At 46.8% G+C, this 16200-nt stretch overlaps 1 protein-coding gene across 7 annotated transcripts in view; it reads right to left on the reverse strand.

The window, feature by feature from the left end:
* LOC107376421 (3'-5' exoribonuclease HELZ2) overlaps positions 1-13177 on the reverse strand; it is an 81704-nt gene extending 68527 nt beyond the window's left edge. For 5 of the 7 annotated variants that reach the window (XM_070542777.1, XM_070542775.1, XM_070542772.1 and 2 more), the window contains exon 1: positions 13024-13177. The gene's annotated coding sequence lies outside the window, so the exon portion shown is untranslated. The remainder of the gene's footprint in view (positions 1-13023) is intronic. The other 2 variants (XM_070542773.1, XM_070542774.1) reach the window with 2 other exon arrangements.
* Positions 13178-16200: the final 3023 nt, after the last annotated feature.

Genomic DNA, 16200 nt, shown 5'->3' on the forward strand with positions numbered 1-16200 from the left:
AGATGGAGCGGGCCGGCTCCCAGGAGCGTTCCTCAGGGCCGTAGTCCGCCCAATCCACAAGGTACTGCCAACCCCGACCCCGGTGGTGAGCGTCCAGAATGCGTCGGACGGTGTAGATGGGCTCACCGTCGAGGAAGCGGGCCGGCGGAGGCGCCGGAGCCCGAGGCGGCAGGAGTGAGGATTCCACATAAGGTTTGAGCCGGGAGGTGTGGAAGGTGGGATGGACGCGAAGGCTTGTAGGCAGTCGCAGCCGGTACGTGTCCGGGTTGATGACCTTCTGCACGGGGTAGGGTCCGAGGAACCGGGGAGCAAGCTTCCTGGAACCGGCGCGGACCCGGAGGCATGTCGTGGACACCCAGACCCTGTCCCCTGGAGCATAGGAGGGGCCCGGGCGGTGCCTGCGGAGGTGTTGGTGGGAGTAACAGGCGTTGGCCCGGGTGATGGAGATCCGCGCCTTGATCCATGCATTTTTGCAGCGCCTCACCAGGGATTGAGCGGCCGGCACCGCAACTTCGGGTTCCTGGTGGGCAAAGACCGGGGGCAGATAGCCATAGCAGACCTCGAAAGGGGACATCTGAGTGGCCGAGGAGGTGTGGAGATTATGAGACAGCTCCGCCCAGAGGAGGTACTTAGGCCACTGCGAGGGCTGCGCCGAGACAAAGCAGCGGAGGTACCGGCCCAACTGTTGGTTTGCCCGCTCTGTTTGACCGTTGGTCTGTGGGTGGTAGCCTGAAGACAGGCTGACAGAGGCTCCCACTAGATGGCAGAAGGCTTTCCAGAAACGGGCCGTGAACTGGGGACCACGATCCGAGACCATGTCGACCGGGAACCCGTGGAGGCGCACCAGTGCGTCGGGCCGAGGGGAGGCCCGGGAGGGCGATGAAGTGAACAGCCTTGGAAAACCGGTCAGTGACCGTCAGGATGGTGTCGAGGTCGTTGACCGGCGGGAGACCCGTGACAAAGTCCAGCCCCACATGGGACCAGGGGCGGCTGGGCACCGGAAGAGGTCTGAGGGTGCCAACCGGAGCCTGGGTGGATGCCTTAGAGCGGGCGCAGACGTCACAAGCGCTCGTGTATTCCTTAACATCCCTCTCCATACGTGGCCACCAGAGAGCCCGTTTAAAGAACCTGAGAGTCCGAGAGAAGCCTGCGTGACCAGACAGGCGTGATGAGTGGGCCCAGGACAGCGCCTCACTGCGACAGGCCGAGGGGACGTAGAGCCGACCGGCGGGGGTCTCTGGTGGCGCTGGGTCACCCTGGAGGGCGTTTTGGATGGTCTCCTCCAACGGCCACCCAAGGTGGGCCACAAAACTGTGCTCCGGGAGGATGGGCGCCGGCTCGGACGTGGGCACTGAATGGGTGAACTGGCGGGAGAGGGCGTCCGCCTTCTGGTTCTTTGTCCCGGGGCGATAGGCGAGATGGAACTCGTAGGGTTCGAAGAAGAGGGCCCAGCGTGCCTGGCGAGGATTTAACTGCTTGGCGGACCGTATGTGGGTTAGGTTCTGGTGGTCAGTCCAGATGGTGAATGGCTGAGTGGTGCCCAGAAGCCACTGCCTCCATTCCTCCAATGCCCATTTTATGGCTAGCAGTTCATGATCCCCCACGCCGTACTTCTGCTGGGTGGTGGAGAACTTCCTGGAGAAGTAGGCGCAGGGATGTAGCCTGTCGTCGGGGCCGCCTTGGGACAGGATGGCGCCGGCGCCGACATCCGAGGCGTCGACCTCGACCACAAAAGGGACTGCCTGATCCGGGTGGCGTAGGATAGGAGCCGATGTGAAACGAGCGACTAGGTAGTGGAAGGCCCGAACGGCGTCTGGGGTGAGCCGGAACGGTTGACCAGGAGGGCTCGGTCGGGTGAGAGAAGTGAGAGGTGCTGCAATGGTGCTAAAGTCTTTGATAAATCGACGGTAGAAGTTGCAGAAACCCAGAAAACTCTGCAGTTGCTTTAGGCTGGTAGGTAGGGGCCAGTCCTTAACTGCCTGGACTTTCTGAGGGTCAATGGTTAGACCTTGGTCCGAGATCAGGTAGCCCAGGAATGAAACGGACCGCTGGTGGAAGGAGCACTTCTCGGGCTTGCAGAACAGGTTGTTGTCCAGGAGCCGGGTCAGGGCCGCGCGAACATGGTGGTGGTGTTCAGCCTCTGACTTGGAGTATATCAGGATGTCGTCCAGGTAGGCAAACACCCACCGTCCCAACATGTCACGGAGGACATCATCGATGAAGCGTTGGAAAACGGTGGGGCTATTGCACAGTCCGAAGGGCATCACCTGGTACTCCCAGTGACCGGTGGGGGTGATGAACGGCGTCTTCCACTCATCTCCAGCTTTGATGCGGACCAGGTTGTAGGCGCTCCGGAGGTCCAGCTTGGTGAAAATCATCGCCTGGGAGATGGCATCCAGGGCGGCCGTGAGGAGCGGCAGAGGATGGCGATCTCTGACTGTGATCTTGTTCAGTCCTCTGTAGTCAATACAGGGGCGGAGATCATCCTCCATTTTCCTCACAAAGAAGAAGCCTGCGGCACCTGGGGACGACGAGGGTCGGATGAAACCCTGCTGGAGGGCCTGGTCGATATAGTCCTCCATAGCTCTGGACTCGGCGGGGGAGAGAGAAAAAAGGCACCCCCGGGGTGGAATGGTTCCTGACTGGAGCTTGATCTCCATGTCGTATGGACGGTGAGGCGGCAGAGCGGTGGCTCGCTGCTTATCGAACACTGCGGCCAGATCCCGATAGGGTGGTGGCAGATTGGGTGGCGCTGAACGGAGCCACCTTCCGGGCAGTCAGGTCGAGGTGGAGGAGGAGAGAGGTGGGTCCGGCACTGGGCCCCCCATTCCAGAAGGCGAGCTTGGGACTAGGAGATCCGTGGGTCGTGGAGGCGGAGCCAGGGAAATCCCAGGATTAGAGGAGAGGAGGGAGCACGGATAATCAGGAAATGGAGGGTCTCCCAGTGGCCCTGGACTGTCATCTGAAGAGACTGCGTTCGGTTTTGGACAGGGTAAGGCTGGAGGGGCCTGCCGTCCACCGTGGTCACTGGTACAACCCTCTCCAAGGGGGTAGTGGGGATCCGTAGGCGTTCAGCCAGATCCACATCCATAAAATTGTCAGCGGCCCCCGAGTCAACCAGCGCGTGCATCTGGAGCGAGGTCTCGCCATATTGGAGGGTGACGTGCAGAAGGAGCCGATTGGAAAGGGCAGGGGTTGGAGGTGACCCAGGCTGAGCGACCCCGAGACTCAGTGGGTTCCTTCGTTTCCCGAACGGAGGGGGCAGTTCATGCGTCTGTGGTCGGGGGAACCACAATAGGCGCAGAGGCCCTCGCGCCACCGTCGCTGTCTCTCTTCTGGAGGAAGGTGGCCCAGTTGCATGGGCTCCTCAGTGGCAACGGGTCCGGGAGTAGGCGTGGGGGGACGAGGAAAAAGTCCAGGTGCCCTGGATGGGCGAATGAGAGGCTTGGGCCGAACCAAAACCCACTGATCCATGCGCAACGCCAGGTCCACAACTTCATCCAGGGTCTGGGGTAGCTCCTTTCCCGCCATCTCATCCCGGATGTAGGTTGCCAGTCCCTCCAAGAAGACGGCTCGGAGGGCAGAGTCATCCCACCGCAGCTTGGCGGAGATGGTGCGGAACTCCGACGCATATGCGCACACAGAGCGCTCCTTCTGGCGGAGTTTTAGGAGTCGTGTCTCTGCCCCCATTTCGCTGCTGGGTGGAACAAAAGTCTTTCTGAGAGCGGCCACGAATGCAGCGTAGTCGCTGCACTCTGGTGATTTGGAGTTGTAGAGCGCAGCGGCCCACTCTGCCGCGCGTCCGGAGAGCAGGGAGGTGAGCTGTGCCACCCGAGAGCGCGCAGTGGGGAAGCGTCCTGGGTGGCACTCGAACTGCATGTCGAGGGTAGCAAGCAGACCGTCTGGACTCCCCGTCTCTCCACTCCACTTCTCCGGGGAGACAGAAGTGTGGCTCTCCCGTCGGTGGAGTGAGGGCTCGCAACTGGAACGCATGAACCTGCTGCTGGAGTGCCGTGACGGCAGTAGACATCTGCAGGGAGAGATCGGTCTGGGAGATCGGTCTGGGAGTTCAGCCTGGTGTTAAGCTGGTCGACCAGGGCGTGGAGCTGAACGTTCTCGCTAACAACCTGCTCCAACTTCCTCTTCATCTGCTCGAACTCCGCTGGATTAATGGACTCAGTCATCCTGTCAGACTCGAAGACTGGGTTCGGGAGTAAGAGCTTTATTAGAGACTGCTGGCTGCAAGCGGTGCTGAATAGGCTGACGGAAGGATGAGGTCTGAGTTAGAAAGGTGGAGGTTTAGCTGTCTTAGCTTCTGAATACTCTGATCATGGAACACGGTGGAACGATGACTGAGTGAAGAGCCGGTGTGGCGTCTTCCATATATAGACATGGATGACGCAGGTGCAACGTGGAGGGAATCCCCGCGAGGGGCATCAATCAATCAATCAATCAATCAATACTTTATTAATCCCAGAGGGAAATTAGAGTTCCAGTACACACAATTCAGAGATCAGACATACATGGGCAAAACACATGACAAGAATTGGTGACTGTGGTCATTCGCAACCCTGAGTCGCGCTACCTTAATGAGTAAGGGAATACATGAGGAAAGTTCAGGGGAGGGAGAAAAAAAAGGCATTAACAGAGTTACACCAGCAGGGTGTAGCGCTCCAATGCAAAAAAAAAACACCCAACATGTAAGCAACAAACGTCACAGTTCACAACATGAGACCCGGTAGGTAGGGGGGTGGGGCTGGGATCCTGGTTTCATCAGCGGGGGCGGCCTGTGTGGCGCTCACCAGCTGGCTCCGCAGGTGGGAGGGAGGTCAGGGGAAGCACAGAGAGCAGAGAGTCCATCAGCGTCATGACCTCGGTAGAGAGCACAATCTGAAGCCGGGGGGGTGGGTGGATAGAAATTCACAGCATTTGTCTGCATTCCTTCCAGCGTGGGGGTTTTGCATGCAACTCCAAGGCTGCTTATGGCGTCAGATTCGATAACAGAACTTTGTTTTGGGTCAGACAGAGATAATTTTTCCTCTCTGCCTTAAGTCTGTATTGATCATTCAAGTCCTCCAGTGAAGCCAAATCAGTGATTAAACATCTCCACACCGTCCGGTGACCCTTTCCGAGATGTTATCAATCTTGCGCGCTAACACCGGTAACGCAGCCAAGACGTTGTCCAGCTTGCGATTCACCTCGAGCAACGTCCCAGTCTGTGAGGTATCCACACGGACGGTGCCGTCCATGGATGCGGGTCGCCCTCCAATCACTCCCGTCATCCCAATTTTACGGAAAGCCAGATATCCACCCACTCCAATCAGAAGAAATCCAACGATCATCAGGCCAAATATCCACATATCTTCGACGTCCTCAATGGACAGCTGAGAGAGACAGATGACATTCCACTTTTTCCAGGAATCGAACATGTATCCCGCTGCATGTGTCCCCTGAGGACAAGCGTGAGCCCCCTCCTCCGTCCTCATTGTAGAAAAAATCTTATCAATCGCATTGAATGACCAATTAATTAAGTCCATATTGAAAAATAAAAAGGTGATTGCAGAGGAAATGCAGAGAAGCGCTCTGTAGGCAGACAGGACAAAAAGAGCCTTGGGAAAACACAGATAAGGGAGGAGGAAAGGCAGAAGCGTCTGCTCCCTGTGAGCGCCAGAAAGAGCGCATGCTGGGTTTTGGTCGTAAACAACAAAGTGCGCATGCTGGGTAATGGTCCGAGACAGAAGCCGGTCAGCTGGGAGTGCCCGGCCTGGGGGCTTGGACTCTGACACATCTTCCATGGATTTCTGATACTCCTCCCGCCTGCATGCAACGTACACAAACGTACGCAAAACTTGAACGCCGCATCCAACGTCATTTCCACCTATCTCATTCAATCAGTTTATCAAGTTAGCAGTTAGCTTCGTGTTAAAACTAGCAGTGAAATGTGGCGGTTTTTAACTGGAGTCAGCCAGCCTTCCAAAAGAAAACTCGTCGAACTGGAAGAAATACCACCAGGACCAGTGGCAACCAGAAGCTTTTGTAAAAAGTGGCGAACTGGAGATGGCGAAGTCGTGAGACAATGGCTACATTATGATGGCCACGTAGCGTTGCTGCCTTTCACAGACAACTGTCCCTCGGCATTCTTCAAATATCCAAAAAATGCCCACATTTCCGACTTTGTCTTCTTTGAGGGATAATAAATGTCCCGAGTGCTGCCGTCTCCTCTGGCCATTATTTCAGCTTTAGCTTAAAGAAAGTTTTGGTCGTAAACAACAAAGTGCGCATGTGCCGCTGGCAACTTCAGTAGATGATACAGTGGCTGGTAAGGGTCACCGCGCCTACACTGCAGCCACGGTAATCCACCGAGATAATATAGTTTTTTAAAAACAAGACGGTTATTATTATTGTCAACTTTTTTACTGGGGTTTACTGCTACACCGGTTACCGTGACAACCCTAGCCCTGACACACTTTCAGATATTCTCATGGTGCGGCTGTGTTCTCCAGAGATCAAGGACTATGACCCAAATGAGGCTGTAATGCTGTGGCACAAAGACGGTGTCAGAAGCAGGAGGCCAGACTTCATGGACAGAGAAAACAAGGAGTCTGACTAGATTTCAATGAAAGAGTTCATAAAAACATCTCTAAAAATAAATAAATAAATAGTAAAAATGACAAAATAGTTGTTTTTCTTATTAATTGATGTTTTAATTATTTTGTCACTCTGTTTGGAATCAACATAATATAGAAAAACATGCTTTAGGTAGATCTAAATCATTTAGAATTTTGGCCAGTAAAAAATATGCTTGGCCGGTAGCTTGGCCGGTGAGTATAAAATTGAATTTCGGACCCTGTGTGTGTGTGTGTGTGTGTGTGTGTGTGTGTGTGTGTGTGTGTGTGTGTGTGTGTGTGTGTGTGTGTGTGTGTGATGTCCAAATATTGGGAATTAAGACTCCAAATTCTGCTATGTTATCCTAGTTCCTGAAACAGGCGCATCGGAGTGTTTCCCTCCAGAGAATGACTTACAAGGGTCTATATGGCAACTCAGTGTTCTGATAGATTTTATACTTTGCTTTACTGATTTTTAAAAAATTTTTATGAGCAGCTGGATATCAGCGTTTCTCCTCTTCCTGCTGATTTCTGTTGTGTGTAGAAACAAAAATAATTCAAATTTGAGGCATTGCTATTGTATCGTGGTCTGGGCCTCAGTGACTAACAGCTACACCAGCAGAAGCTTAGCCTTCAGGTGGGACACCTAGCCTGGGGCCAGAATGTAGAGCTGAGGAAAATAATCAAATAATCGATGCATCGGGATGCGGACATAAACGATTCTGCATCGTAGAAGAGTACGCCATAATCGATTACAGTGGAATGTAGTTTTGTTTTTTTAACGGCGGCACCAGCTGCATCCAAATCTGTCAGAGTGAGCGTCCTCCACATTTACCTCCGCCTCAATGTGGTACTGCAGGGCTGAGCGCTGGAGTTGTAACCTGAGACCAAACCGGAACCGAATAAGCCCGACCGGTTCTGTTGGATTTGGGCCGTGAATTATGTTAATTGAGCTGGTTGTCGTGCGGCGCGCTCCGCTCGCTCAATCAGCGACTGAGAGAGAGAGAGAGACACTGTCTGCTCACACAAGAGAAAGGATCGGAGGACGCTCCTCCAAACCGATGCTCCAAACACGCGTTATTTTCATAATTTAATTATTATTTCTCCTGGAAGCGCTCAGTCAGACTGCTTGTTGTAATATAGGGAGATACGGTCTTGGGGAGGGGGCGTGGTCAATGACGGCGGCTGCAGCGTGATCATCTTTTATTTAGGGACATGGAGAAGTTAAAAGGAGAGAGAAATAGAAGATAGAAGTTCTTGTTCCACTTTATTATTTTGTGTCATGATGATAAATTGATGTTAAATTCTGCTTAAAGAGAAACTGGGAGGAAGCTTTGTTTCATTTCAAGTTACAGGAGGTCTTGTCTCCTATCTGCTCCTCCAGAGACAGCATGGACTTGAGGGTTACTTGGTGAGGGTCCCACATGACAGGTTAGTGGAAAGGTTTGTAGTTAGCTGGTTAGTGAAGGAGATCCAGAGCGGCAGAGATCCAGAGAGCGGCAGGCAGACCGCTGATTATTCATGAACTCCAGCTGCGTTCTGCACACGGCCACAGTAACATTTTCTAAGTTTCTAAGTGGTGTCACCAAAAAATATATAATTAACACAGAGTCATTTGTGTCCGTTCATTTTCTCTCTGGTAAGTTCTGTCTGTATTTGTGCATGACGTGTGTGTGTCCCGCTGCAGCGCTCATCACTGGAGGACTGGGAGATGCAGGAAGATCAGAGACAGACAGGACAGGAAGACAGGAAAATTAAAACCAAGAAAACTAAACAAAGTTCTTAAAAAAATAAAATGTAGGTAGATTGATCCCACTACACGTTTGTACCTGTATAAAGCACTAATTTATCAGCATGTAGTATTTATATAGTTGACACAATTCAGATCATCTTCAAAACACCGTCCCATACCCAGGGACGTATCTAAACATTTTGGGGGTCGAGGCAAAATAGACCCCTGCCAGGTATTTTAAGTTGAAGTGCTATCTGTATTTATATTAGACTTTTTATATTTGCAATAAAGTCCAAAAGTGAAGAATTTATGTTATTTATTACTTGATTGTTCAAGCTACCTCACAGAAGTGACCTTTTGTTAAAAATTTAAATGAAAAGGTAATTGAATAAAAAAATAAGGAACCTTCTGGAACTGTTTCTTCCTTTTCTTATTTTTTTTTTTTTATGTATCAAAAGTATCGGATCGGGACTCGGTATCGGCAGATTCTCCAAATCAAATGACTCGGACTCGAGGGCAAAAAAACCTGATCGGGACATCCCCTATTTATTTGTTTGATTATTCGTTAATTAATGAATTTATTTGCTTTGTTATTTGTTTATTCATTTGGGCTTGTTGCACTTAAGTTCTGTAACTTATCTGTAACGTATGAAGTCATAAAATTAATTCATAACCTTTGAAAAGGAGTTTGAGGCCCATCCTTTGGTGCCTACGTCAGCCTGGTTTCCTCTTCAGACTGTTTCACAATTCCTCTTTAAAAATTCAAACAGTAAGTTTTCTTCATGTTATTGAGATTATGCTGTAGGGGCAAAAGCTGCAGCTGGAAAGATCAGGATTGTGCGGGTAACAGCTGCTGCTGTACTAAAGAACTGGGGACTAGTTCAGTTTTGGAACTGTGAGCAAAAGATAAATGTGAACTATGAGCTGAACTAGTTCATTATAAAATGTATGAACAGAATTTTATATTTATAACTGGTTGCAACAGTTATGATGACAGAGTGGGACATCCTCTAGATGGCGCGGTTACAATATTCCAAACAAAACACGCCCCAAAGCTATGAGCACTTCTGCAGCGAGGCAGGAAGTTGAGTTCCCGTCTTTAATAGTTGATGTCACCTTAAAAGTTGTTTCTGTTCTTTCTGGATTAATCATCACCGTCGCACCGGAAACCGTTTTTACTGAGTGCATTTAACAGAGGTTACACAGCCCTCTCCCAAACAACATAAACTATAGACTAGGGCTGCTAATCGATTAATCTGTCGATTATTTTTTCGATTAATCGGTTTGTTATTGTTTAGCTATTTAACCTATACAAGTGATGAATACATTTCAATTAAGAAAAAGAAAAACATAGGAGAATTGTGCAGTTGACTGCAATCTATTTTATTGCACACGAACACAGTCAGCAGTGTAAAATGAGCTAAACAGTGCAAAATATCAGTCCAGAATAATTTTTTGGCATCAAAATATAAGAGGTAAATTCCATAAAAAAATTATGTAGAATCTAGAATAGTTTGTAAGTGGTGTGCATTGCTGGGGGGTGAGTGTCTTGTTCCCCATGTAGTTGTCCATCGTTGCTTGTTTTTTTTTCTGCATGAGAAACACAAATAGACTGAAATAAGTACACATATAAAATAAAGCAGCACACACACTATAACACTAAATTAATATTATATTATTTGAATTAATTAACAATATACAGTGATCATTTATTTTGACAAAAATGTGTTGTGAGGCGTTTTACAGCGTTAGATAGTAAAACAGCCTTTTAATAGTAAAAAAAATGACTTTCTGAATTTCTCCTGTATTTCAAAATTGAAAGCGTACAACTATGCCGCGTTATATTCACCTGGACACAGCTCGTCTGTATATTTTTCTCTGCGGAGTTGTCCTTTTTTGAATGAGGAACATAGTTATGGGTTTGTGCTGTTTTTCTCTTAATGAGAACATTCTTATAAACAGACGTGCTAAATTTGGCAAGCGCATGATACACAACACGGAGGAGATTCACGATTGCATCTAGTCAGTCAGAAGTAGAACACCGTAGACTGACGGGGCAAAAAAACATGTTTAACATCCACTATAACGAACTCAGCTAAAACACTAAGTCCCAAATTTGATCTGCGTGTAGTGATGGACCACTATATTTAGCTTATTTTCTGTTACTTACCGGGCTGGCTCTTCCTCTGCTGCATCAGCCCCCACATGTTTTCGTCTCAAATGTTCACTTAGGGACGTCGTGCTTCCGTGCCATGCTAGATGGTTTTTGCTTTTTTTCCAGGTCACCCGTCTTTTCAAGGCATCTAGAGTGAAGTGCTCCCATACTCGTGAGGTATTTGTCCAGGGTTTCTCTTCAGTTTTGTCGCTTCTATTTTTCTTCCGTATTTCTTCTTGTTCTGCCATCTCTCACAGCAAGATGCGCGTCAGTAACGTGTTACGTCATGAAAACCGAGCGCACTTATTGGCTCGTTTCTTCTTCTATGGCTCCACTGGTAGATCAGTGGCTCATTACTGCCACACACTGGCGGCAAATTGAACAGATTGTAACCGATGTCAGATTGTGGTAAAAATAGACTTTATGCGGTAAAATGTGATTATTAAACAACTAATCGATGACTAAAAAAGTTGTTAACTATTTTAATAATCGATTATAATCGATTAAACTGATTAGTTGTTTCAGCTCTACTATAGACAGACAGACAGATAATCTTTACTGAGACTCTAAGGTCCAGATAAAATATATATATATATATACTGTATAAAACAACAAAACATTAAAAACAATTAATGAAACTAAAAAGGTAAAAACAAATAGAACAAATAAAAAAGATAAAAGCATGAAAATAAAATAAATATCTAAATCTATTTTAAAAACTTACTATAAAGATGTTCCACACAATTAAGAGTAACCACACAAACACTTCAACCAATGTTTCCTTATACTGGACAAATAGCGACAACTGCTCACAGCAGGATCAGTGATTGCTAAAATTATACTGTTGGCAGAACTATCCATTCATTCTCTAAATGTGAATACTAGTTTTCTTAAAAGAGCTTTAAAAGTGCAAATGCCTTCTGTTACAAACATCTGACTGGCACTGCCCCCTTTGGGTATTTTAAGAATGATTCTTAAGGCATCATTGTATGAAACATGCAGCTTATTCATGCTGCTCTGATTGTAGGATGACCACAGTTGGGCTGTATAAAGCGGAGTACAATATGCTTTAAATAAAGCCACCTTAACTGGAGGTGAACAAAAACTAAACTTACGTGCTATAGTGTTAGCTTGTGCATACAGCTTACAGCACTGTCTGTGGATGTCAGCATCATCACGCATTTGATCGGTTATAAAGTGGCCAAGGTATTTCCCCTTCTCACACACATTAATATCACTATTAGACAGTTTGAACACAGGGAAGTTTAGCTTTTTATCCTGATTGGTTCTACATATCAAGATAGCACTTTTAAGAGCATTATACTGGATATCATACTGCACACCATATTCAGAACAGATATTTAGGAGCTGCTGTAAACCAGCACTACTTGGACTGAAGACCACCAGGTCATCAGCATACTTCAGATGGCTGATCAGAGTTTTACCCATCAAACATCCTGTGTTACAGGCTCTCAGCTTCACTGACAGATCGTCAACATACAAATTAAATAAAACAGGAGACAAAATTCCACCCTGCCTAACACCATTACTAATGCCAAATGGTGCAGAGAAGCTGCCACCCCATTTAACCTGCATCATCTGATGAGCATACCAGTAAGACAGGATTCTCACAGTAAACCCGGGGACCCCTGTTGCTTTAACTTAATAAAACGTTTTCTGTGGTTGACACGATCAAAAGCCTTAGAAGCATCAATAAAACACATAAGGACAGAAGAATTTCTATTTCTATACCAGTTTACCATTTCTTTAAGTACGTATATACACATGTCAGTACCATGTTTTGGCTTAAAGCCAAACTGATTATCCAAGGAATTGAGGTACACAGTGATTCTATAAAATATGATTCTTTCTAAAACTTTAGATAAAACACTGGCTAGTGCAATCAGCCTATAATTATCCATACTGGTCACCTTCCCAGATTTGTTCTTAATAACTGGAACAAGCAGAATTGCCATCATTGAGTCTGGTAGTATGCCATGAATCATAAACCCTGTAAAACAAAGAGCTAAATAAAAGGGGAGCTAGTCTTTGGCTAGCATGTTTCAAATGTTCTGCACTAATGTGAGCCAGACCACAAGCCTTATTATCAGCTAGTTTGTGAATAGCTTCATGCACCTCGTGGGTCGTTAAACAAATAGATTCATAATTAATAACAGAGCTATCCCCATACCGATCACTTTTTAAACAGTTGAACAATGCATAATAATGTTGTCTCCACAATGTTGCGATGTTATCTTGCCCAGAAACACCTTCAACAGTACCTGGTAGAGATGATTTGCAATTATTAATTGTTTTTACATCTTTCCAAAAACATTTGACATCATTACTCATAAATTTCCTGGCCATAGAATCTGCCCTCATGATCTGCTCATGTTTTGATATAAAACGAACAGCACGTTTTTTTTTTCAATATTATTATTTGGATTATTAATATGAGTATTACTAGCCCAGCTATAAATATTTATTGTCATCCGTTGTACCCACGGAGGGCACCAGGATGATGGACTCACCTGACCTGGACCGGAGGCAGGCTCTAGAAACAAGGTAGGGTTCGGGTTGTCTGGTATTTATAAGCGCAGCTGCTCCCAACTACATACAGCCAAAGTCACCCTGAAACCAAACCGCCTTTTTAAGTTTCGTTTCTCCGAAGTAGGAAGTCACGCGGGCGCGAGCACGCGCGCAGTAACCTAGTGACGGTCCGAACCGAGAGCGTTCAAGGAAGAGCCCGCCTTTCTCGACCCTGATTGGCTAGTAGGGCTCTCATTCGACAGCAAACCGTGGACTTGTTCGAGATGAGCAAGCTCTGATTCGATCATAGATGTTAGGGGCGGAGCCGAACCCGAATACGGTATTCAGAAAGACACAAATAACGTGTTTTTTACAAATACTTGAAAAAAATATTTGTTCTCGGGAGCAAGAAAAACGTTATATCAATAAGCTGCATTTCTTCATGAGAACCCAGTGCTTCCCGGATGAGTGAGTGACGTTCAGGAGTCGGTCACTGCAGAGCTGGAGACCGCCGATTTACGTCTGCTGCTGCTGATCGCTTCTACTAGAGACGGCGCAGGCGTCAACCTACCATCTCTGGTTCTGTTGCCGTCAGACACTTTGGTTTTTCCTGCATTTGGCAAATAAAGTCAACGGGAGTTTCAACTACCGTCCCGTTTACACACGCAGCTCTGAGGCTCATCTGAATTTCCTTCAGTGACACAGGGATGGTTATACTATGAGACACCTGCTCCCTTTTGCTTGGTGCGCCATTATTATCACGATGGAGAGAATACACAACAGAAAAGTTGAGAAACTATGAGGTGTAAAAAAAACTTCTTTTTAGGAAAATGTCTGAGAACGAGGAGAGCAGGTCTGAGGTATATCCTACAACAGAATTGTTAGGATCACCACACCATATCTGTCTTAATGTCACTGTATTGATATTTTTGGAATTTATTTTAAATATCAAAGCAATTTGGGCCATATCATTCTAATTAATAACATTGGCACGTGTGTGTATATATATATATATATATATATATATATATAAGTATATGTGTGTGTGTGTATATATATATATATATATATGTCTCATTTTTGACAATTCTTTTTGGAATAATCCTCAACATCGTTCGGCGAGGTGAAGTCATGCGCAGGTCACGGGGGGACCGTGCGTTCTCGGTGTTGGCACCTGCACTTTGGAACCAGTTGCCTTTGATGGTGCGTCAGTCACCCTCATTGCGGGTTTTAAGACTCGCCTTAAGACCCATTTTTTTTGTAAAGGCATTCCAGGATTAGCAAATTTTACCTGGTTTCGATGCCCCGGCCTCTTAATCTTGTTCAGGAATTTATTTTTTGCTTTTACTCTCCTCTTTTAAATGATTTTATGTTAGTTTTACGATTGTTATATTTTATTCTGATGGTTTTATGTTTTTATTTTGTTGTGGTCAGCACCTTGGGCATCTGCAATGGTCGCAGAAGGGGCTTTATAAATAAATGAAATGAAATGAAAATGAAATGTTGTACTCCTTGACATGTGATGCGAAGTTTAGCCGTATGAAAGATGCCAAACCAAGCTCCATTAGTACTCTGAAGTTGGCTGTGAACGTCATTGAAAGCTGTGCAAGCCTGTGCTGTCTTGGCGGTGTAATTGGACATAACAAAGATGGCCATATTACGTACCTGTACTCATCGCAGTTCCTTGGCTTTCTAGAGAATTCTGGCACAATCCTCATAATAATGTTATAGCACGATCATGGTACGAGGGCATCCCCGGCAGCTGGTCTAGGAGCCAACGACCAATGAGATCCGTCCAAAAGAGGTTTCTCGAATTGAAACATTTCCATAAGGAGCGTAGATATATCTGCAACAGACTAAAAATTGTCCTCCAGCACACCAACAATACATACATATTGTTATGGTGAGATTCCAAATCCTCACACTTGTTTTCCAATGCATCCATCTATTTTGTCATGGCATCCATTTTAGCATGAAGATGAACTAAATCATCTGTACATACAGAAAGAGATTGCTCCACCTCTGTCACCGTGCCACAAAGTCCCGCAAAATCCTTGCAGCAGGTTGAAAGACGGAGCTCATTGTTTTTCACCCCAATAGCAGGGCTGTGGGTCGTTATGCTGATCTCGGCCGTCTTTCTGCCTACTCAAAACCAGTTGTCACAAGTTTGGGGGTGAAAATTGACTCTGGACTTGAATTTGATGCTCACATCAACTCTGTGATATGGTCCAGTTTCTTTCATCTGAGACGCCTTTCAAAAATCAAGCATATGCTGTCGAGAGACCACCTGGAGCGGGTACTCCATGCTTTTGTAATTTCTAGGCTTGATTACTGCAACTCTCTATATACAGGGCTGTGTCACCCATCACTGCATTGCCTACAGGTTATGCAGAACAGCGTTGCCAGGTTTCTGACTTGGACCAGGAAACGGGACCACATCAGTCCTGTTCTGGCCTCCCTGCACTGGCTTCTGATCTGTTACCGTTCTCGTTTCAAACTCCTGGTTTTGTTTTCAATTTCTTCCAGGGTGCAACCCCCCCCCCCCCCCCCCCCCCCCCCCCATCTTGCCACACTCCTGAACAGACATTCTTCATCAGGCTCTCTGCGCTCCTCTGACCAAGGCCTGCTTGCTGTCCCTGGTGTCTGACTCGTGGGGACCAGGACCTTTAGGCCCTTTTTGTATGTTGAAATCTCCCCACATATGACAGTCATTAAACAAGCTTGTTTTAACTTCTGTTGAACACATTCACGGCTGCCAGGCAACAGGACAAACACTAAGGTAAGGATGGAAATAAATATGACGACTTGACTGTCAAAATTCATAGCCAATAGTCTCTATTGAGAGGGAGTCGTGTTGATTAGATGCAGGATGGTGTGACCTAGACTGTCCAAATTCATAGCCATCCTATGCTAGCCAGCCATGCCAATGCTTCCTTATGGAGAGCAAAGTCCTCAGTGTAGCGTAGGCGGAGGGTGAGTCTGGCAGGACGGGTAGGAAGTGTCCTCTGAAGGTTGCTGGTCCGGAATTTTAACACAAGTAAATGTTAATTTTGTCTGGGTTTAGCTAAAAAATAATTTCAGTCCCGAAAACTGGAGCGTAACTGCCTATATTATTATTATTATTATTATTTTATTTTATTTTTTTACACGTTTTACAGTCAGCCCATGGAGGCCTGAAA

The sequence above is a fragment of the Nothobranchius furzeri genome, chromosome 12 (assembly GCF_043380555.1).
Source record: "Nothobranchius furzeri strain GRZ-AD chromosome 12, NfurGRZ-RIMD1, whole genome shotgun sequence".
Taxonomy (NCBI): Eukaryota; Metazoa; Chordata; class Actinopteri; order Cyprinodontiformes; family Nothobranchiidae; genus Nothobranchius; species Nothobranchius furzeri.